Here is a 26013-nt window from a genome sequence, read left to right as displayed (position 1 = left end):
TTTGTACAATAAAGATTTAGGAAACACGTTTTTTTGCTACTTCTCCTACAATTTTTGTCCAATCTTCCCCAGAATTGGCAGGTATCATCGTCAGAGCAACCCTCACTGAATTCTTCAACAGATTTTTGAATTTCAAAACCGTTTGTCCGGTACAGCCAATCAAAATCGTCAACAAAGCAACCAAACAGGAAGTTGGATCAAATCTCAGCAAATCTTTGAAATATCACCACCAAACTTGGTGTGTCACGTGAAAGACACTACATCATGTTCCCATGTGAGAAGGCAAATTAATATCTTCAAAAATGATTGAAATAAAGGAAATCTAATTTATTTCTAACGCTAAAATAATGCTTTACACATTCCCCGGTGCAAAACTGATACTCTGATACAATCACAAGTTCATGAAGACTCTTGAGAATGTTTAGTACACAAATCTCAGAAAAAGTTGACTGTAAGGTGAAAAGTTGAATTTTGGTGAATATTTGAAAAATGCATGCTTGGCTAATTGTTAAGGAAATTTCTAATTAAATGTCTCCCCTGCTCCTCAGTGCGCGCGCTCCACATTCTCACACACTCAGCCTTTCCCTTGACACACGCGCAAGCTTAGCGAGACGCATACACAACATTTCAGGCAATTGTGGGCTGACCAAGCCCCCACTCATTGCTTGGTCTTTAGCAAAGGCCCATGTGGATCTTGATGGTATTGCATTTCCGATTTTGTATGCAATGGTAAAAAGTTCTCAAAACCCTAAAACATTGATAGTATAGGCCAAGAGTAACTACCACACCACAAATGGCCCAATATCACCAATAGTTGACGCTACAGGCCACACCCTGATGCACAAAGATACAAGGCTTTCTGGAATGGGTAGGCTCACCATAGACCCTGAAGCCGACGCCAAGTGCCACCAAGCGGTGCCATTTGAGTTTCAGCCAAAGCCAGCTAATATTTTGTAAGCCAAATTGAGCCACCATCTGATATTTTTTGGCTTAGCAAGATGAAATTATTTGCGTCAAACAATAATTATATCTATCACATAGAGACATACACACACAAAAAATCAATGATAAACTAAATCAATTTTGCACACCGGATTCGCCACAGTCTTGTGCTCGTTGCTATGATACACAGGACTCACAGTGAATTGATGACCAATTAAAATTGTGCGTTTTCCGATAGTGATGATCATAGACATAGACAGTAAAAGAAGCAATGCGTTTTTCTCTCACGCTGAGCTGAAATGGCGGAAACAACTAGAAAAGGTAATTGTGTTGTTCTCACATACTTTCTTAATTTCTATGTTGCATACTCAGACGTTTGTTAGATCTTCCGTTTTTGGAAGTAAGAATGCCGTTTTGTCAGGACTAGGGTTTTGTCGATATTTTTGTACTCTTTTAAAACTTGGAAATATTGAGATCTAGTAAATCAGTATAACATAAACATCTGTAGACATGAAGTGGCAGCTTCAGGCATTTGTAGCTATTAACATTTTGGCGGCTGCAGCAGCCATTTAGGTTTTGGCTGAGCTGGCTAGCCAGCCAATAACTTCATCAGCCAGCCATTATTCTCAAAACAAATGGCTTCGGGGTCTAGCTCACCAAGCCCCCTCCCTTCACTCCTTGGCTTGAAATAAAAGCCCTTGTGGATCTTGATGGTATTGCATTTCAGATTTGGTATCCCATTGGTAAGTCTACAGCATGGATTTTTCTATACAGTGACAATTTGTGAAGAATATACATTTTTCAATGGTTCGCAATCTTAGGAGGAATCCGCCATTGCTGCTTGCAGCTATATTTAGGATTCCTCCGTAAGGAGGAAACCTATTGTTATTGTTAGTTTTATTATTATTATTATTAGGATTCCTCCGTAAGGAGGAAACCTATTGTTATTGTTTACATTACATTTAGTCATTTAGCAGACGCTCTTATCCAGAGCGACTTACAGTAAGTTGTTAGTTAGGATTCCTCCGTAAGGAAGAAACCTATTGTTATTGTTAGTTTTATTATTATTATTATTATTCTAGTTCCATGGGAGTCAATGGCAGCCCCTAGACCCCTTGGATAACTTTTTGACAAATTTGGCACACTCATTAAGGACAGTTCCTTCTATACCTACACCAAGTTTCATGTATCCCATCAGACCACTCTAGCGCCACCAATGGGTCAAAGTTGGACTTGTGTTTACACACGCAACTTTTGAACCGTATGACTGATTTTCAAAAATGAGGTACCATTGGATTCCCTGGATCAAGACGAGTTCAACGCACCATATGACGTCAATTTCCGGTTATATAGATTTTCCGCTATTTCCGGTTGTATCAAAAACCTTTGAAAGCCTACTCCTCCTACAATTTTTGTCATATCTTCTTCAAAATGACCAGAGATGATCTTCAGACCAAGCCTCACAAAAGTTATCCCATGGCGTTTTGATTTTCTAAACCGTTTGTCCGGCACAGCCAATCAAAATCAGCAAAAAAGTAACCAAACAGGAACTTGGGTCAAATCTCAGCAAATCTTTGAGATATCAACACGTAACTTGGTATGTCACAAGGAAGACACTACAACATGTTACCATGTGCAAAGGCTATTTCATATCTCCAGAAATGGTTGATTTAAAGCAAATTGAATTTATCGCTAACGCAAAAATAATGCTTTACACATCCGCCGGTCAAAAACTGATACTTTGATTCAATCACAAGTTCATATGAAGACTCTTGAGAATGTTTAGTACACAAATCTGAGGAAAAGTTGACTGTAACATGAAAAGTCGATTTGTGGTGAATATTTGAAAAATGCATGCTTGGCTAATTGCTAACGAAATTTTCAATGAAATGTCTCCCCTGCTCTTCAGCGCACGCGTGCTCCACATTCTCACACACTCAGCCTTTCCCTTGACACACACGCGGGCTTGGCGAGACGCATACACAACATTTCAGGCAATTGTGGGCTGACAAAGCCCCCACTCATTCCTTGGCTTGAAGTGAAGGCCCTTGTGGATCTTGATGGTAATGCATTTTAGAAAAAGTTCTCAAAATCCTGAAACATTGATAGTATAGGCCAGGAGTAACTACCACACCACAAATGACGCACCATTATCCATAGGTGGCGCTACGGCCAAGCCCCAATTTTCCATTTACAAAGTGATGCCATTCGCATCCCATTTGTCCCAAAATTCTGAAATTCATTAGATATGCCTTATTTCTCATGAGGAACAAAAAAGCCTCAATAACCTATAACGGCCGCCATATTGGATTTTTTTGTACAATAAAGATTTAGGAAACACGTTTTTTCTTTACTTCTCCTACAATTTTTGTCCAATCGTCCCCAGAATTGGCAGGTATCATCGTCAGAGCAACCCTCACTGAATTCTTCAACAGATTTTTGAATTTCAAAGACATTACATCATGTTCCCATGTGAGAAGGCAAATTAATATCTTAAAAAATGATTGAAATAAAGGAAATCTAATTTATTTCTATCTAACGCTAAAATAATGCTTTACACACCCGCCAGTCAAAAACCTCTGATTCAATCACATGTTCATAAAGACTCTTGAGAATGTTTAGTACACAAATCTCAGAAAAAGTTGACTCTAAGATGAAAAGTTGATTTTTGGTGAATATTTGAAAAATGCATGCTCTGCTAATTGTTAAGGAAATTTCCAATGAAATGTCTCCCCTGACCCTCAGCGCGCGCGCTCCACATTCTCACACACTCAGCCTTTCCCTTGACACGCGCAAGCTTGGCGAGACGCATACACAACATTTCAGACAATTGTGGGCTGACCAAGCCCCCACTCATTGCTTGGTCTTTAGCAAAGGCCCATGTGGATCTTGATGGTATTGCATTTCCGATTTTGTATGCAATGGTAAAAAGTTCTAAAAATCCTGAGACATTGATAGTATAGGTTAACAGTAACTACCACACCACAAATGGCCCAACATCACCCATAGGTGACGCTACTGGCCACGCCCTGATGCACAAAGATACAAGGCTTTCTGGAATGGGTAGGCTCACCAAGCCCCCTCCCTTCACTCCTTGGCTCGGAATAAAAGCTCTTGTGGATCTTGATGGTATTGCATTTCAGATTTGGTGTCCCATCGGTAAGTCTGCAGCATGGATTTTTACAGTGACAATTTGTAAAGAATATACATTTTTCAATGGTTTGCAATGTTTGGAGGAATCCGCCATTGCTGCTTGCAGTTATATTTTTATTATTATTATTATTATTATTATTCTAGTTCCATGGGAGTCAATGGCAGCCCCTAGAACCCTTGGATAACTTTTTGTTAAATTTGGCACACTCATTAAGGACAGTTCCTTCTATACCTACACCAAGTTTCATGTATCCCATCAGACCACTCTAGCGCCACCAATGGGTCAAAGTTGGACTTGTGTTTACACACGCAACTTTTGAACCGTATAACTGATTTTCAAAAATGAGGTACCATTGGATTCCTTGGATCAAGACGAGTTCAACGCACCATATGACGTCAATTTCCGGTTATATAGATTTTCCGCTATTTCCGGTTGTATCAAAAACCTTTGAAAGCCTACTCCTCCTACAATTTTTGTCATATCTTCTTCAAAATGACCAGAGATGATCTTCAGACCAAGCCTCACAAAAGTTATCCCATGGCGTTTTGATTTTCTAAACCGTTTGTCCGGCACAGCCAATCAAAATCAGCAAAAAAGTAACCAAACAGGAACTTGGGTCAAATCTCAGCAAATCTTTGAGATATCAACACGTAACTTGGTATGTCACAAGGAAGACACTACAACATGTTACCATGTGCAAAGGCTATTTCATATCTCCAGAAATGGTTGATTTAAAGCAAATTGAATTTATCGCTAACGCAAAAATAATGCTTTACACATCCGCCGGTCAAAAACTGATACTTTGATTCAATCACAAGTTCATATGAAGACTCTTGAGAATGTTTAGTACACAAATCTGAGGAAAAGTTGACTGTAACATGAAAAGTCGATTTGTGGTGAATATTTGAAAAATGCATGCTTGGCTAATTGCTAACGAAATTTTCAATGAAATGTCTCCCCTGCTCTTCAGCGCGCGCGTGCTCCACATTCTCACACACTCAGCCTTTCCCTTGACACACACGCGGGCTTGGCGAGACGCATACACAACATTTCAGGCAATTGTGGGCTGACAAAGCCCCCACTCATTCCTTGGCTTGAAGTGAAGGCCCTTGTGGATCTTGATGGTAATGCATTTTAGAAAAAGTTCTCAAAATCCTGAAACATTGATAGTATAGGCCAGGAGTAACTACCACACCACAAATGACGCACCATTATCCATAGGTGGCGCTACGGCCAAGCCCCAATTTTCCATTTACAAAGTGATGCCATTCGCATCCCATTTGTCCCAAAATTCTGAAATTCATTAGATATGCCTTATTTCTCATGAGGAACAAAAAAGCCTCAATAACCTATAACGGCCGCCATATTGGATTTTTTTGTACAATAAAGATTTAGGAAACACGTTTTTTCTTTACTTCTCCTACAATTTTTGTCCAATCGTCCCCAGAATTGGCAGGTATCATCGTCAGAGCAACCCTCACTGAATTCTTCAACAGATTTTTGAATTTCAAAGACATTACATCATGTTCCCATGTGAGAAGGCAAATTAATATCTTAAAAAATGATTGAAATAAAGGAAATCTAATTTATTTCTATCTAACGCTAAAATAATGCTTTACACACCCGCCAGTCAAAAACCTCTGATTCAATCACATGTTCATAAAGACTCTTGAGAATGTTTAGTACACAAATCTCAGAAAAAGTTGACTCTAAGATGAAAAGTTGATTTTTGGTGAATATTTGAAAAATGCATGCTCTGCTAATTGTTAAGGAAATTTCCAATGAAATGTCTCCCCTGACCCTCAGCGCGCGCGCTCCACATTCTCACACACTCAGCCTTTCCCTTGACACGCGCAAGCTTGGCGAGACGCATACACAACATTTCAGACAATTGTGGGCTGACCAAGCCCCCACTCATTGCTTGGTCTTTAGCAAAGGCCCATGTGGATCTTGATGGTATTGCATTTCCGATTTTGTATGCAATGGTAAAAAGTTCTACAAATCCTGAGACATTGATAGTATAGGTTAACAGTAACTACCACACCACAAATGGCCCAACATCACCCATAGGTGACGCTACTGGCCACGCCCTGATGCACAAAGATACAAGGCTTTCTGGAATGGGTAGGCTCACCAAGCCCCCTCCCTTCACTCCTTGGCTCGGAATAAAAGCTCTTGTGGATCTTGATGGTATTGCATTTCAGATTTGGTGTCCCATCGGTAAGTCTGCAGCATGGATTTTTACAGTGACAATTTGTAAAGAATATACATTTTTCAATGGTTTGCAATGTTTGGAGGAATCCGCCATTGCTGCTTGCAGTTATATTTATTATTAGGATTCCTCCGTAAGGAGGAAACCTATTGTTATTGTTAGTTTTATTATTATTATTATTATTATTCTAGTTCCATGGGAGTCAATGGCAGCCCCTAGAACCCTTGGATAACTTTTTGTTAAATTTGGCACACTCATTAAGGACAGTTCCTTCTATACCTACACCAAGTTTCATGTATCCCATCAGACCACTCTAGCGCCACCAATGGGTCAAAGTTGGACTTGTGTTTACACACGCAACCTTTGAACCGTATGACTGATTTTCAAAAATGAGGTACCATTGGATTCCCTTGAGCAAGACGAGTTCAACGCACCCTATGACGTCAATTTCCGGTTGTATAGATTTTCCGCTATTTCCGGTTGTATCAAAAACCTTTGAAAGCCTACTCCTCCTACAATTTTTGTCATATCTTCTTCAAAATGACCATAGATGATCTTCAGACCAAGCCTCACAAAAGTTATCCCATGGCGTTTTGATTTTCTAAACCGTTTGTCCGGCACAACCAATCAAAATCAGCAAAAAAGTAACCAAACAGGAACTTGGGTCAAATCTCAGCAAATCTTTGAGATATCAACACTAAACTTGGTATATCGGTGGACGACACTACAACATGTTACCATGTGCAAAGGCAACTTCATATAAAAAAAATGATTGATATAAAGCAAATCGAATTTATCGCTAACGCTAAAATAATGCTTTACACATCCGCCGGTCAAAAACTGATACTTTGATTCAATCACAAGTTCATATGAAGACTCTTGAGAATGTTTAGTACACAAATCTGAGGAAAAGTTGACTGTAACATGAAAAGTCGATTTTATGTGAATATTTGAAACATGCATGCTTGGCTAATTGCTAACGAAATTTTCAATGAAATGTCTCCCCTGCTCTTCAGCGCGCGCGTGCTCCACATTCTCACACACTCAGCCTTTCCCTTGACACACGCGCGGGCTTGGCGAGACGCATACACAACATTTCAGGCAATTGTGGGCTGACCAAGCCCCCACTCATTCCTTGGCTTGAAGTGAAGGCCCTTGTGGATCTTGATGGTAATGCATTTTAGAAAAAGTTCTCAAAATCCTGAAACATTGATAGTATAGGCCAGGAGTAACTACCACACCACAAATGACGCACCATTATCCATAGGTGGCGCTACGGCCAAGCCCCAATTTTCCATTTACAAAGTGATGCCATTCGCATCCCATTTGTCCCAAAATTCTGAAATTCATTAGATATGCCTTATTTCTCATGAGGAACAAAAAAGCCTCAATAACCTATAACGGCCGCCATATTGGATTTTTTGGTACAATAAAGATTTAGGAAACACGTTTTTTTGCTACTTCTCCTACAATTTTTGTCAAATCTTCCCCAGAATTGGCAGGTATCATCGTCAGAGCAACCCTCACTGAATTCTTCAACAGATTTTTGAATTTCAAAACCGTTTGTCCGGTACAGCCAATCAAAATCGTCAACAAAGCAACCAAACAGGAAGTTGGATCAAATCTCAGCAAATCTTTGAAATATCACCACCAAACTTGGTGTGTCACGTGAAAGACACTACATCATGTTCCCATGTGAGAAGGCAAATTAATATCTTAAAAAATGATTGAAATAAAGGAAATCTAATTTATTTCTATCTAACGCTAAAATAATGCTTTACACATCCGCCAGTCAAAAAACTCTGATTCAATCACATGTTCATAAAGACTCTTGAGAATGTTTAGTACACAAATCTCAGAAAAAGTTGACTGTAACATGAAAAGTTGAATTTTGGTGAATATTTGAAAAATGCATGCTTGGCTAATTGCTAATGACATTTCCAATGTAATGTCTCCCTCTGCTCCTCAGCGCGCGCGCTCCACATTCTCACACAGCCTTTCCCTTGACACACGCGCAAGCTTGACGAGACGCATACACAACATTTCAGGCAATTGTGGGCTGATCAAGCCCCCACTCATTGCTTGGTCTTTAGCAAAGGCCCATGTGGATCTTGATGGTATTGCATTTCCGATTTTGTATGCAATGGTAAAAAGTTCTAAAAATCCTGAAACATTGATAGTATAGGCCAGGAGTAACTACCACACCACAAATGACGCACCATTATCCATAGGTGGCGCTACGGCCAAGCCCCAATTGTTCATTTACAAAGTGATGCCATTCGCATCCCATTTGTCCCAAAATTCTGAAATTCATTAGATATGCCTTATTTCTCATGAAGAACAAAAAAGCCTCAATAACCTATAACGGCCGCCATATTGGATTTTTTTGTACAATAAAGATTTAGGAAACACGTTTTTTCGCTACTTCTCCGAAAATTTTTGTCCATTCTTCCCAAGAATTGGCAGGTATCATCGTCAGAGCAACCCTCACTGAATTCTTCAACAGATTTTTGAATTTCGAAACCGTTTGTCTGGTACAGCCAATCAAAATCGTCAACAAAGCAACCAAACAGGAAGTTGGATCAAATCTCAGCAAATCTTTGAAATATCAACACCAAACTTGGTAGGATGACTCGGAACCCTCTTCTGAGGATGTCCAATCAATTTGGTGTCATGTGATCGGCGTGGCCGCAGGAACCAAAAATGTGTTTTGGCCAATAACTGTTGATTTGTTTGCCTTTAGTTCATGAAAACTCTTGAGAATGTTTAGTACACAAATCTCAGAAAAAGTTGACTGTAAGATGAAAAGTTGAATTTTGGTGAATATTTGAAAAATGCATGCTTGGCTAATTGTTAAGGAAATTTCCAATGAAATGTCTCCCCTGCTCCTCAGCGCCCACGCTCCACATTCTCACACACTCAGCCTTTCCCTTGACACACGCGCAAGCTTGGCGAGACGCATACACAACATTTCAGGCAATTGTGGGCTGACCAAGCCCCCACTCATTGCTTGGTCTTTAGCAAAGGCCCATGTGGATCTTGATGGTATTGCATTTCCGATTTTGTATGCAATGGTAAAAAGTTCTCAAAATCCTGAAACATTGATAGTATAGGCCAAGAGTAACTACCACACCACAAATGGCCCAATATCACCCATAAGTGACGCTACAGGCCACACCCTGATACACAAAGATACAAGGCTTTCTGGAATGGGTAGGCTCACCAAGCCCCCTCCCTTCACTCCTTGGCTTGAAATAAAAGCCCTTGTGGATCTTGATGGTATTGCATTTCAGATTTGGTATCCCATTGGTAAGTCTGCAGCATGGAATTTTACAGTGACAATTTGTAAAGAATATACATTTTTCAGTGGTTTGCAATGTTTGGAGGAATCCGCCATTGCTGCTTGCAGTTATATTTAGGATTCCTCCGTAAGGAGGAAACCTATTGTTATTGTTAGTTTTATTATTATTATTATTATTATTATTATTATTCTAGTTCCATGGGAGTCAATGGCAGCCCCTAGAACCCTTGGATAACTTTTTGTGAAATTTGGCACACTCATTAAGGACAGTTCCTTCTATACCTACACCAAGTTTCATGTATCCCATCAGACCACTCTAGCGCCACCAATGGGTCAAAGTTGGACTTGTGTTTACACACGCAACTTTTGAACCGTATGCCTTATTTTCAAAAATTAGGTACCATTGGATTCCCTGGATCAAGACGAGTTCAACGCACCCTATGACGTAAATTTCCGGTTATATAGATTTTCCGCTATTTCCGGTTGTATCAAAAACCTTTGAAAGCCTACTCCTCCTACAATTTTTGTCATATCTTCTTCAAAATGACCAGAGATGATCTTCAGACCAAGCCTCACAAAAGTTATCCCATGGCGTTTTGATTTTCTAAACCGTTTGTCCGGCACAGCCAATCAAAATCAGCAAAAAAGTAACCAAACAGGAACTTGGGTCAAATCTCAGCAAATCTTTGAGATATCAACACTAAACTTGGTATATCGGTGGACGACACTACAACATGTTACCATGTGCAAAGGCAACTTCATATCTCAAAAAATGATTGATATAAAGCAAATCGAATTTATCGCTAACGCTAAAATAATGCTTTACACATCCGCCGGTCAAAAACTGATACTTTGATTCAATCACAAGTTCATATGAAGACTCTTGAGAATGTTTAGTACACAAATCTGAGGAAAAGTTGACTGTAACATGAAAAGTCGATTTTATGTGAATATTTGAAACATGCATGCTTGGCTAATTGCTAACGAAATTTTCAATGAAATGTCTCCCCTGCTCTTCAGCGCGCGCGTGCTCCACATTCTCACACACTCAGCCTTTCCCTTGACACACGCGCGGGCTTGGCGAGACGCATACACAACATTTCAGGCAATTGTGGGCTGACCAAGCCCCCACTCATTCCTTGGCTTGAAGTGAAGGCCCTTGTGGATCTTGATGGTAATGCATTTTAGAAAAAGTTCTCAAAATCCTGAAACATTGATAGTATAGGCCAGGAGTAACTACCACACCACAAATGACGCACCATTATCCATAGGTGGCGCTACGGCCAAGCCCCAATTTTCCATTTACAAAGTGATGCCATTCGCATCCCATTTGTCCCAAAATTCTGAAATTCATTAGATATGCCTTATTTCTCATGAGGAACAAAAAAGCCTCAATAACCTATAACGGCCGCCATATTGGATTTTTTGGTACAATAAAGATTTAGGAAACACGTTTTTTTGCTACTTCTCCTACAATTTTTGTCAAATCTTCCCCAGAATTGGCAGGTATCATCGTCAGAGCAACCCTCACTGAATTCTTCAACAGATTTTTGAATTTCAAAACCGTTTGTCCGGTACAGCCAATCAAAATCGTCAACAAAGCAACCAAACAGGAAGTTGGATCAAATCTCAGCAAATCTTTGAAATATCACCACCAAACTTGGTGTGTCACGTGAAAGACACTACATCATGTTCCCATGTGAGAAGGCAAATTAATATCTTAAAAAATGATTGAAATAAAGGAAATCTAATTTATTTCTATCTAACGCTAAAATAATGCTTTACACATCCGCCAGTCAAAAAACTCTGATTCAATCACATGTTCATAAAGACTCTTGAGAATGTTTAGTACACAAATCTCAGAAAAAGTTGACTGTAACATGAAAAGTTGAATTTTGGTGAATATTTGAAAAATGCATGCTTGGCTAATTGCTAATGACATTTCCAATGTAATGTCTCCCTCTGCTCCTCAGCGCGCGCGCTCCACATTCTCACACAGCCTTTCCCTTGACACACGCGCAAGCTTGACGAGACGCATACACAACATTTCAGGCAATTGTGGGCTGATCAAGCCCCCACTCATTGCTTGGTCTTTAGCAAAGGCCCATGTGGATCTTGATGGTATTGCATTTCCGATTTTGTATGCAATGGTAAAAAGTTCTAAAAATCCTGAAACATTGATAGTATAGGCCAGGAGTAACTACCACACCACAAATGACGCACCATTATCCATAGGTGGCGCTACGGCCAAGCCCCAATTGTTCATTTACAAAGTGATGCCATTCGCATCCCATTTGTCCCAAAATTCTGAAATTCATTAGATATGCCTTATTTCTCATGAAGAACAAAAAAGCCTCAATAACCTATAACGGCCGCCATATTGGATTTTTTTGTACAATAAAGATTTAGGAAACACGTTTTTTCGCTACTTCTCCGAAAATTTTTGTCCATTCTTCCCAAGAATTGGCAGGTATCATCGTCAGAGCAACCCTCACTGAATTCTTCAACAGATTTTTGAATTTCGAAACCGTTTGTCTGGTACAGCCAATCAAAATCGTCAACAAAGCAACCAAACAGGAAGTTGGATCAAATCTCAGCAAATCTTTGAAATATCAACACCAAACTTGGTAGGATGACTCGGAACCCTCTTCTGAGGATGTCCAATCAATTTGGTGTCATGTGATCGGCGTGGCCGCAGGAACCAAAAATGTGTTTTGGCCAATAACTGTTGATTTGTTTGCCTTTAGTTCATGAAAACTCTTGAGAATGTTTAGTACACAAATCTCAGAAAAAGTTGACTGTAAGATGAAAAGTTGAATTTTGGTGAATATTTGAAAAATGCATGCTTGGCTAATTGTTAAGGAAATTTCCAATGAAATGTCTCCCCTGCTCCTCAGCGCCCACGCTCCACATTCTCACACACTCAGCCTTTCCCTTGACACACGCGCAAGCTTGGCGAGACGCATACACAACATTTCAGGCAATTGTGGGCTGACCAAGCCCCCACTCATTGCTTGGTCTTTAGCAAAGGCCCATGTGGATCTTGATGGTATTGCATTTCCGATTTTGTATGCAATGGTAAAAAGTTCTCAAAATCCTGAAACATTGATAGTATAGGCCAAGAGTAACTACCACACCACAAATGGCCCAATATCACCCATAAGTGACGCTACAGGCCACACCCTGATACACAAAGATACAAGGCTTTCTGGAATGGGTAGGCTCACCAAGCCCCCTCCCTTCACTCCTTGGCTTGAAATAAAAGCCCTTGTGGATCTTGATGGTATTGCATTTCAGATTTGGTATCCCATTGGTAAGTCTGCAGCATGGAATTTTACAGTGACAATTTGTAAAGAATATACATTTTTCAGTGGTTTGCAATGTTTGGAGGAATCCGCCATTGCTGCTTGCAGTTATATTTAGGATTCCTCCGTAAGGAGGAAACCTATTGTTATTGTTAGTTTTATTAGGATTCCTCCGTAAGGAGGAAACCTATTGTTATTGTTAGTTTTATTATTATTATTATTATTATTCTAGTTCCATGGGAGTCAATGGCAGCCCCTAGAACCCTTGGATAACTTTTTGTTAAATTTGGCACACTCATTAAGGACAGTTCCTTCTATACCTACACCAAGTTTCATGTATCCCATCAGACCACTCTAGCGCCACCAATGGGTCAAAGTTGGACTTGTGTTTACACACGCAACTTTTGAACCGTATGACTGATTTTCAAAAATGAGGTACCATTGGATTCCCTGGATCAAGACGAGTTCAACGCACCCTATGACGTCAATTTCCGGTTATATAGATTTTCCGCTATTTCCGGTTGTATCAAAAACCTTTGAAAGCCTACTCCTCCTACAATTTTTGTCATATCTTCTTCAAAATGACCAGAGATGATCTTCAGACCAAGCCTCACAAAAGTTATCCCATGGCGTTTTGATTTTCTAAACCGTTTGTCCGGCACAGCCAATCAAAATCAGCAAAAAAGTAACCAAACAGGAACTTGGGTCAAATCTCAGCAAATCTTTGAGATATCAACACTAAACTTGGTATATCGGTGGACGACACTACAACATGTTACCATGTGCAAAGGCAACTTCATATCTCAAAAAATGATTGATATAAAGCAAATCGAATTTATCGCTAACGCTAAAATAATGCTTTACACATCCGCCGGTCAAAAACTGATACTTTGATTCAATCACAAGTTCATATGAAGACTCTTGAGAATGTTTAGTACACAAATCTGAGGAAAAGTTGACTGTAACATGAAAAGTCGATTTGTGGTGAATATTTGAAACATGCATGCTTGGCTAATTGCTAACGAAATTTTCAATGAAATGTCTCCCCTGCTCTTCAGCGCGCGCTTGCTCCACATTCTCACACACTCAGCCTTTCCCTTGACACACGCGCGGGCTTGGCGAGACGCATACACAACATTTCAGGCAATTGTGGGCTGACCAAGCCCCCACTCATTCCTTGGCTTGAAGTGAAGGCCCTTGTGGATCTTGATGGTAATGCATTTTAGAAAAAGTTCTCAAAATCCTGAAACATTGATAGTATAGGCCAGGAGTAACTACCACACCACAAATGACGCACCATTATCCATAGGTGGCGCTACGGCCAAGCCCCAATTTTCCATTTACAAAGTGATGCCATTCGCATCCCATTTGTCCCAAAATTCTGAAATTCATTAGATATGCCTTATTTCTCATGAGGAACAAAAAAGCCTCAATAACCTATAACGGCCGCCATATTGGATTTTTTTGTACAATAAAGATTTAGGAAGCACGTTTTTTCTTTACTTCTCCTACAATTTTTGTCCAATCTTCCCCAGAATTGGCAGGTATCATCGTCAGAGCAACCCTCACTGAATTCTTCAACAGATTTTTGAATTTAAAAACCGTTTGTCCGGTACAGCCAATCAAAATCGTCAACAAAGCAACCAAACAGGAAGTTGGATCAAATCTCAGCAAATCTTTGAAATATCACCACCAAACTTGGTGTGTCACGTGAAAGACACTACATCATGTTCCCATGTGAGAAGGCAAGTTAATATCTTAAAAAATGATTGAAATAAAGGAAATCTAATTTATTTCTATCTAACGCTAAAATAATGCTTATAACATCCGCCAGTCAAAAAACTCTGATTCAATCACATGTTCATAAAGACTCTTGAGAATGTTTAGTACACAAATCTCAGAAAAAGTTGACTGTAACATGAAAAGTTTAATTTTGGTGAATATTTGAAACATGCATGCTTGACTAATTGCTAATGAAATTTCCAATGTCATGTCTCCCTCTGCTTCTCAGCGCGCGCGCTCCACATTCTCACACACTCAGCCTTTCCCTTGACACATGCGCAAGCTTGGCGAGACGCATACACAACCTTTCAGGCAATTGTGGGCTGACCAAGCCCCCACTCATTGCTTGGTCTTTAGCAAAGGCCCATGTGGATCTTGGTGGTATTGCATTTCCGATTTTGTATGCAATGGTAAAAAGTTCTCAAAATCCTGAAACATTGATAGTATAGGCCAAGAGTAACTACCACACCACAAATGGCCCAATATCACCCATAAGTGACGCTACAGGCCACGCCCTGATACACAAAGATACAAGGCTTTCTGGAATGGGTAGGCTCACCAAGCCCCCTCCCTTCACTCCTTGGCTTGAAATAAAAGCCCTTGTGGATCTTGATGGTATTGCATTTCAGATTTGGTATCCCATTGGTAAGTCTGCAGCATGGAATTTTACATTGACAATTTGTAAAGAATATACATTTTTCAGTGGTTTGCAATGTTTGGAGGAATCCGCCATTGCTGCTTGCAGTTATATTTATTATTATTATTATTATTATTATTATTCTAGTTCCATGGGAGTCAATGGCAGCCCCTAGAACCCTTGGATAACTTTTTGTGAAATTTGGCACACTCATTAAGGACAGTTCCTTCTATACCTACACCAAGTTTCATGTATCCCATCAGACCACTCTAGCGCCACCAATGGGTCAAAGTTGGACTTGTGTTTACACACGCAACTTTTGAACCGTATGCCTTATTTTCAAAAATTAGGTACCATTGGATTCCCTGGATCAAGACGAGTTCAACGCACCCTATGACGTAAATTTCCGGTTATATAGATTTTCCGCTATTTCCGGTTGTATCAAAAACCTTTGAAAGCCTACTCCTCCTACAATTTTTGTCATATCTTCTTCAAAATGACCAGAGATGATCTTCAGACCAAGCCTCACAAAAGTTATCCCATGGCGTTTTGATTTTCTAAACCGTTTGTCCGGCACAGCCAATCAAAATCAGCAAAAAAGTAACCAAACAGGAACTTGGGTCAAATCTCAGCAAATCTTTGAGATATCAACACTAAACTTGGTATATCGGTGGACGACACTACAACATGTTACCATGTGCAAAGGCAACTTCATATCTCAAAAAATGATTGATATAAAGCAAATCGAATTTATCGCTAACGCTAAAATAATGCTTTACACATCCGCCGGTCAAAAACTGATACTTTGATTCAATCACAAGTTCATATGAAGACTCTTGAGAATGTTTAGTACACAAATCTGAGGAAAAGTTGACTGTAACATGAAAAGTCGATTTGTGGTGAATATTTGAAACATGCATGCTTTTCAAATTGCTAACGAAATTTTCAATGAAATGTCTCCCCTGCTCTTCAGCGCGCGCGTGCTCCACATTCTCACACACTCAGCCTTTCCCTTGACACACGCGCGGGCTTGGCGAGACGCATACACAACATTTCAGGAAATTGTGGACTGACCAAGCCCCCACTCATTCCTTGGCTTGAAGTGAAGGCCCTTGTGGATCTTGATAGTAATGCATTTTAGAAAAAGTTCTCAAAATCCTGAAACATTGATAGTATAGGCCAGGAGTAACTACCACACCACAAATGACGCACCATTATCCATAGGTGGCGCTACGGCCAAGCCCCAATTTTCCATTTACAAAGTGATGCCATTCGCATCCCATTTGTCCCAAAATTCTGAAATTCATTAGATATACCTTGTGTCTCATGAGGAACAAAAAAGCCTCAATAACCTATAACGGCCGCCATATTGGATTTTTTTGTACAATAAAGATTTAGGAAACACGTTTTTTTGCTACTTCTCCTACAATTTTTGTCCAATCTTCCCCAGAATTGGCAGGTATCATCGTCAGAGCAACCCTCACTGAATTCTTCAACAGATTTTTGAATTTCAAAACCGTTTGTCCGGTACAGCCAATCAAAATCGTCAACAAAGCAACCAAACAGGAAGTTGGATCAAATCTCAGCAAATCTTTGAAATATCACCACCAAACTTGGTGTGTCACGTGAAAGACACTACATCATGTTCCCATGTGAGAAGGCAAATTAATATCTTCAAAAATGATTGAAATAAAGGAAATCTAATTTATTTCTAACGCTAAAATAATGCTTTACACATTCCCCGGTGCAAAACTGATACTCTGATACAATCACAAGTTCATGAAGACTCTTGAGAATGTTTAGTACACAAATCTCAGAAAAAGTTGACTGTAAGGTGAAAAGTTGAATTTTGGTGAATATCTGAAAAATGCATGCTTGGCTAATCGTTAAGAAAATTTCTAATTAAATGTCTCCCCTGCTCCTCAGTGCGCGCGCTCCACATTCTCACACACTCAGCCTTTCCCTTGACACACGCGCAAGCTTAGCGAGACGCATACACAACATTTCAGGCAATTGTGGGCTGACCAAGCCCCCACTCATTGCTTGGTCTTTAGCAAAGGCCCATGTGGATCTTGATGGTATTGCATTTCCGATTTTGTATGCAATGGTAAAAAGTTCTCAAAACCCTAAAACATTGATAGTATAGGCCAAGAGTAACTACCACACCACAAATGGCCCAATATCACCAATAGTTGACGCTACAGGCCACACCCTGATGCACAAAGATACAAGGCTTTCTGGAATGGGTAGGCTCACCATAGACCCTGAAGCCGACGCCAAGTGCCACCAAGCGGTGCCATTTGAGTTTCAGCCAAAGCCAGCTAATATTTTGTAAGCCAAATTGAGCCACCATCTGATATTTTTTGGCTTAGCAAGATGAAATTATTTGCGTCAAACAATAATTATATCTATCACATAGAGACATACACACACAAAAAATCAATGATAAACTAAATCAATTTTGCACACCGGATTCGCCACAGTCTTGTGCTCGTTGCTATGATACACAGGACTCACAGTGAATTGATGACCAATTAAAATTGTGCGTTTTCCGATAGTGATGATCATAGACATAGACAGTAAAAGAAGCAATGCGTTTTTCTCTCACGCTGAGCTGAAATGGCGGAAACAACTAGAAAAGGTAATTGTGTTGTTCTCACATACTTTCTTAATTTCTATGTTGCATACTCAGACGTTTGTTAGATCTTCCGTTTTTGGAAGTAAGAATGCCGTTTTGTCAGGACTAGGGTTTTGTCGATATTTTTGTACTCTTTTAAAACTTGGAAATATTGAGATCTAGTAAATCAGTATAACATAAACATCTGTAGACATGAAGTGGCAGCTTCAGGCATTTGTAGCTATTAACATTTTGGCGGCTGCAGCAGCCATTTAGGTTTTGGCTGAGCTGGCTAGCCAGCCAATAACTTCATCAGCCAGCCATTATTCTCAAAACAAATGGCTTCGGGGTCTAGCTCACCAAGCCCCCTCCCTTCACTCCTTGGCTTGAAATAAAAGCCCTTGTGGATCTTGATGGTATTGCATTTCAGATTTGGTATCCCATTGGTAAGTCTACAGCATGGATTTTTCTATACAGTGACAATTTGTGAAGAATATACATTTTTCAATGGTTCGCAATCTTAGGAGGAATCCGCCATTGCTGCTTGCAGCTATATTTAGGATTCCTCCGTAAGGAGGAAACCTATTGTTATTGTTAGTTTTATTATTATTATTATTATTATTATTATTATTATTATTCTAGTTCCATGGGAGTCAATGGCAGCCCCTAGAACCCTTGGATAACTTTTTGTTAAATTTGGCACACTCATTAAGGACAGTTCCTTCTATACCTACACCAAGTTTCATGTATCCCATCAGACCACTCTAGCGCCACCAATGGGTCAAAGTTGGACTTGTGTTTACACACGCAACTTTTGAACCGTATGACTGATTTACAAAAATGAGGTACCATTGGATTCCCTGGATGAAGACGAGTTCAACGCACCCTATGACGTCAATTTCCGGTTGTATAGATTTTCCGCTATTTCCGGTTGTATCAAAAACCTTTGAAAGCCTACTCCTCCTACAATTATTGTCATATCTTCTTCAAAATGACCATAGATGATCTTCAGACCAAGCCTCACAAAAGTTATCCCATGGCGTTTTGATTGTCTAAACCGTTTGTCCGGCACAACCAATCAAAATCAGCAAAAAAGTAACCAAACAGGAACTTGGGTCAAATCTCAGCAAATCTTTGAGATATCAACACTAAACTTGGTATATCGGTGGACGACACTACAACATGTTACCATGTGCAAAGGCAACTTCATATCTCAAAAGATGATTGATATAAAGCAAATCGAATTTATCGCTAACGCTAAAATAATGCTTTACACATCCGCCGGTCAAAAACTGATACTTTGATTCAATCACAAGTTCATATGAAGACTCTTGAGAATGTTTAGTACACAAATCTGAGGAAAAGTTGACTGTAACATGAAAAGTCGATTTTATGTGAATATTTGAAACATGCATGCTTGGCTAATTGCTAACGAAATTTTCAATGAAATGTCTCCCCTGCTCTTCAGCGCGCGCGTGCTCCACATTCTCACACACTCAGCCTTTCCCTTGACACACGCGCGGGCTTGGCGAGACGCATACACAACATTTCAGGCAATTGTAGGCTGACCAAGCCCCCACTCATTCCTTGGCTTGAAGTGAAGGCCCTTGTGGATCTTGATGGTAATGCATTTTAGAAAAAGTTCTCAAAATCCTGAAACATTGATAGTATAGGCCAGGAGTAACTACCACACCACAAATGACGCACCATTATCCATAGGTGGCGCTACGGCCAAGCCCCAATTTTCCATTTACAAAGTGATGCCATTCGCATCCCATTTGTCCCAAAATTCTGAAATTCATTAGATATGCCTTATTTCTCATGAGGAACAAAAAAGCCTCAATAACCTATAACGGCCGCCATATTGGATGTTTTTGTACAATAAAGATTTAGGAAACACGTTTTTTTGCTACTTCTCCTACAATTCTTGTCCAATCTTCCCCAGAATTGGCAGGTATCATCGTCAGAGCAACCCTCACTGAATTCTTTAACAGATTTTTGAATTTCAAAACCGTTTGTCCGGTACAGCCAATCAAAATCGTCAACAAAGCAACCAAACAGGAAGTTGGATCAAATCTCAGCAAATCTTTGAAATATCAACACCAAACTTGGTAAGATGACTCGGAACCGTCTTCTGAGGATGTCCAATCAATTTGGTGTCATGTGATCGTGTCATGTGATCGGCGTGGCCGCAGGAACCCAAAATGTTTTTTGGCCAATAACTGTTGATTTGTTTGCCTTTAGTTCATGAAAACTCTTGAGAATGTTTAGTACACAAATCTCAGAAAAAGTTGACTGTAAGATGAAAAGTTGAATTTTGGTGAATATTTGAAAAATGCATGCTTGGCTAATTGTTAAGGAAATTTCCAATGAAACGTCTCCCTCTGCTCCTCAGCGCGCGCGCTACACATTCTCACACACTCAGCCTTTCCCTTGACACACGCGCAAGCTTGACGAGACGCATACACAACATTTCAGGCAATTGTGGGCTGACCAAGCCCCCACTCATTGCTTGGTCTTTAGCAAAGGCCCATGTGGATCTTGATGGTATTGCATTTCCGATTTTGTATGCAATGGTAAAAGTTCTCAAAATCCTGAAACATTTATAGTATAGGCCAAGAGTAACTACCACACCACAAATGGCCCAATATCACCCATAAGTGACGCTACAGGCCACGCCCTGATACACAAAGATACAAGGCTTTCTGGAATGGGTAGGCTCAACCAAGCCCCCTCCCTTCACTCCTTGGCTTTAAATAAAAGCCCTTGTGGATCTTGATGGTATTGCATTTCATATTTGGTATCCCATTGGTAAGTCTGCGGCATGGAATTTTACAGTGACTATTTGTAAAGAATATACATTTTTCAGTGGTTTGCAATGTTTGGAGGAATCCGCCATTGCTGCTTGCAGTTATATTTATTATTATTATTCTAGTTCCATGGGAGTCAATGGCAGCCCCTAGAACCCTTGGATAACTTTTTGTTAAATTTGGCACACTCATTAAGGACAGTTCCTTCTATACCTACACCAAGTTTCATGTATCCCATCAGACCACTCTAGCGCCACCAATGGGTCAAAGTTGGACTTGTGTTTACACACGCAACTTTTGAACCGTATGACTGATTTACAAAAATGAGGTACCATTGGATTCCCTGGATGAAGACGAGTTCAACGCACCCTATGACGTCAATTTCCGGTTGTATAGATTTTCCGCTATTTCCGGTTGTATCAAAAACCTTTGAAAGCCTACTCCTCCTACAATTATTGTCATATCTTCTTCAAAATGACCATAGATGATCTTCAGACCAAGCCTCACAAAAGTTATCCCATGGCGTTTTGATTTTCTAAACCGTTTGTCCGGCACAACCAATCAAAATCAGCAAAAAAGTAACCAAACAGGAACTTGGGTCAAATCTCAGCAAATCTTTGAGATATCAACACTAAACTTGGTATATCGGTGGACGACACTACAACATGTTACCATGTGCAAAGGCAACTTCATATCTCAAAAGATGATTGATATAAAGCAAATCGAATTTATCGCTAACGCTAAAATAATGCTTTACACATCCGCCGGTCAAAAACTGATACTTTGATTCAATCACAAGTTCATATGAAGACTCTTGAGAATGTTTAGTACACAAATCTGAGGAAAAGTTGACTGTAACATGAAAAGTCGATTTTATGTGAATATTTGAAACATGCATGCTTGGCTAATTGCTAACGAAATTTTCAATGAAATGTCTCCCCTGCTCTTCAGCGCGCGTGTGCTCCACATTCTCACACACTCAGCCTTTCCCTTGACACACGCGCGGGCTTGGCGAGACGCATACACAACATTTCAGGCAATTGTGGGCTGACCAAGCCCCCACTCATTCCTTGGCTTGAAGTGAAGGCCCTTGTGGATCTTGATGGTAATGCATTTTAGAAAAAGTTCTCAAAATCCTGAAACATTGATAGTATAGGCCAGGAGTAACTACCACACCACAAATGACGCACCATTATCCATAGGTGGCGCTACGGCCAAGCCCCAATTTTCCATTTACAAAGTGATGCCATTCGCATCCCATTTGTCCCAAAATTCTGAAATTCATTAGATATGCCTTATTTCTCATGAGGAACAAAAAAGCCTCAATAACCTATAACGGCCGCCATATTGGATGTTTTTGTACAATAAAGATTTAGGAAACACGTTTTTTTGCTACTTCTCCTACAATTCTTGTCCAATCTTCCCCAGAATTGGCAGGTATCATCGTCAGAGCAACCCTCACTGAATTCTTTAACAGATTTTTGAATTTCAAAACCGTTTGTCCGGTACAGCCAATCAAAATCGTCAACAAAGCAACCAAACAGGAAGTTGGATCAAATCTCAGCAAATCTTTGAAATATCAACACCAAACTTGGTGTGTCACGTGAAAGACACTACGTCATGTTCCCATGTAGGAAGGCAAATTAATATCTTCAAAAATGATTGAAATGAAGGAAATCAAATTTATTTCTAACGCTAAAATAATGCTTTACACATCCGCCAGTCAAAAAACTCTGATTCAATCACAAGTTCATGAAGACTTTTGAGAATGTTTAGTACACAAATCTCAGAAAAAGTTGACTGTAAGATGAAAAGTTGAATTTAGGTGAATATTTGAAAAATGCATGCTTGGCTAATTGTTAAGGAAATTTCCAATGAAATGTCTCCCCTGCTCCTCAGCACGCGCGCTCCACATTCTCACACACTCAGCCTTTCCCTTGACACACGCACAAGCTTGGCGAGACGCATACACAACATTTCAGGCAATTGTGGGCTGACCAAGCCCCACTCATTGCTTGGTCTTTAGCAAAGGACCATGTGGATCTTGATGGTATTGCATTTCCGATTTTGTATGCAATGGTAAAAAGTTCTCAAAATCCTGAAACATTGATAGTATAGGCCAAGAGTAACTACCACACCACAAATGGCCCAATATCACCCATAAGTGACGCTACAGGCCACGCCCTGGTACACAAAGATACAAGGCTTTCTGGAATGGGTAGGCTCACCAAGCCCCCTCCCTTCACTCCTTGGCTTGAAATAAAAGCCCTTGTGGATCTTGATGGTATTGCATTTCAGATTTGGTATCCCATTGGTAAGTCTGCAGCATGGATTTTTACAGTGACAATTTGTGAAGAATATAAATTTTTCAGTGGTTTGCAATGTTTGGAGGAATCCGCCATTGCTGCTTGCAGTTATATTTAGGATTCCTCCGTAAGGAGGAAACCTATTGTTATTGTTAGTTTTATTATTATTATTATTATTATTATTATTCTAGTTCCATGGGAGTCAATGGCAGCCCCTAGAACCCTTGGATAACTTTTTGTTAAATTTGGCACACTCATTAAGGACAGTTCCTTCTATACCTACACCAAGTTTCATGTATCCCATCAGACCACTCTAGCGCCACCAATGGGTCAAAGTTGGACTTGTGTTTACACACGCAACTTTTGAACCGTATGACTGATTTACAAAAATGAGGTACCATTGGATTCCCTGGATGAAGACGAGTTCAACGCACCCTATGACGTCAATTTCCGGTTGTATAGATTTTCCGCTATTTCCGGTTGTATCAAAAACCTTTGAAAGCCTACTCCTCCTACAATTATTGTCATATCTTCTTCAAAATGACCATAGATGATCTTCAGACCAAGCCTCACAAAAGTTATCCCATGGCGTTTTGATTTTCTAAACCGTTTGTCCGGCACAACCAATCAAAATCAGCAAAAAAGTAACCAAACAGGAACTTGGGTCAAATCTCAGCAAATCTTTGAGATATCAACACTAAACTTGGTATATCGGTGGACGACACTACAACATGTTACCATGTGCAAAGGCAACTTCATATCTCAAAAGATGATTGATATAAAGCAAATCGAATTTATCGCTAACGCTAAAATAATGCTTTACACATCCGCCGGTCAAAAACTGATACTTTGATTCAATCACAAGTTCATATGAAGACTCTTGAGAATGTTTAGTACACAAATCTGAGGAAAAGTTGACTGTAACATGAAAAGTCGATTTTATGTGAATATTTGAAACATGCATGCTTGGCTAATTGCTAACGAAATTTTCAATGAAATGTCTCCCCTGCTCTTCAGCGCGCGCGTGCTCCACATTCTCACACACTCAGCCTTTCCCTTGACACACGCGCGGGCTTGGCGAGACGCATACACAACATTTCAGGCAATTGTGGGCTGACCAAGCCCCCACTCATTCCTTGGCTTGAAGTGAAGGCCCTTGTGGATCTTGATGGTAATGCATTTTAGAAAAAGTTCTCAAAATCCTGAAACATTGATAGTATAGGCCAGGAGTAACTACCACACCACAAATGACGCACCATTATCCATAGGTGGCGCTACGGCCAAGCCCGAATTTTCCATTTACAAAGTGATGCCATTCGCATCCCATTTGTCCCAAAATTCTGAAATTCATTAGATATGCCTTATTTCTCATGAGGAACAAAAAAGCCTCAATAACCTATAACGGCCGCCATATTGGATGTTTTTGTACAATAAAGATTTAGGAAACACGTTTTTTTGCTACTTCTCCTACAATTCTTGTCCAATCTTCCCCAGAATTGGCAGGTATCATCGTCAGAGCAACCCTCACTGAATTCTTTAACAGATTTTTGAATTTCAAAACCGTTTGTCCGGTACAGCCAATCAAAATCGTCAACAAAGCAACCAAACAGGAAGTTGGATCAAATCTCAGCAAATCTTTGAAATATCAACACCAAACTTGGTGTGTCACGTGAAAGACACTACGTCATGTTCCCATGTAGGAAGGCAAATTAATATCTTCAAAAATGATTGAAATGAAGGAAATCAAATTTATTTCTAACGCTAAAATAATGCTTTACACATCCGCCAGTCAAAAAACTCTGATTCAATCACAAGTTCATGAAGACTTTTGAGAATGTTTAGTACACAAATCTCAGAAAAAGTTGACTGTAAGATGAAAAGTTGAATTTAGGTGAATATTTGAAAAATGCATGCTTGGCTAATTGTTAAGGAAATTTCCAATGAAATGTCTCCCCTGCTCCTCAGCACGCGCGCTCCACATTCTCACACACTCAGCCTTTCCCTTGACACACGCACAAGCTTGGCGAGACGCATACACAACATTTCAGGCAATTGTGGGCTGACCAAGCCCCACTCATTGCTTGGTCTTTAGCAAAGGACCATGTGGATCTTGATGGTATTGCATTTCCGATTTTGTATGCAATGGTAAAAAGTTCTCAAAATCCTGAAACATTGATAGTATAGGCCAAGAGTAACTACCACACCACAAATGGCCCAATATCACCCATAAGTGACGCTACAGGCCACGCCCTGGTACACAAAGATACAAGGCTTTCTGGAATGGGTAGGCTCACCAAGCCCCCTCCCTTCACTCCTTGGCTTGAAATAAAAGCCCTTGTGGATCTTGATGGTATTGCATTTCAGATTTGGTATCCCATTGGTAAGTCTGCAGCATGGATTTTTACAGTGACAATTTGTGAAGAATATAAATTTTTCAGTGGTTTGCAATGTTTGGAGGAATCCGCCATTGCTGCTTGCAGCTATATTTAGGATTCCTCCGTAAGGAGGAAACCTATTGTTATTGTTAGTTTTATTATTATTATTATTATTCTAGTTCCATGGGAGTCAATGGCAGCCCCTAGAACCCTTGGATAACTTTTTGTTAAATTTGGCAAACTCATTAAGGACAGTTCCTTCTATACCTACACCAAGTTTAATGTATCCCATCAGACCACTCTAGCGCCACCAATGGGTCAAAGTTGGACTTGTGTTTACACACGCAACTTTTGAACCGTATGACTGATTTACAAAAATGAGGTACCATTGGATTCCCTGGATGAAGACGAGTTCAACGCACCCTATGACGTCAATTTCCGGTTGTATAGATTTTCCGCTATTTCCGGTTGTATCAAAAACCTTTGAAAGCCTACTCCTCCTACAATTATTGTCATATCTTCTTCAAAATGACCATAGATGATCTTCAGACCAAGCCTCACAAAAGTTATCC

This window comes from Osmerus mordax, chromosome 3 (assembly GCF_038355195.1).
Source record: "Osmerus mordax isolate fOsmMor3 chromosome 3, fOsmMor3.pri, whole genome shotgun sequence".
Taxonomy (NCBI): Eukaryota; Metazoa; Chordata; class Actinopteri; order Osmeriformes; family Osmeridae; genus Osmerus; species Osmerus mordax.
This window is presented reverse-complemented; position numbering follows the sequence as displayed.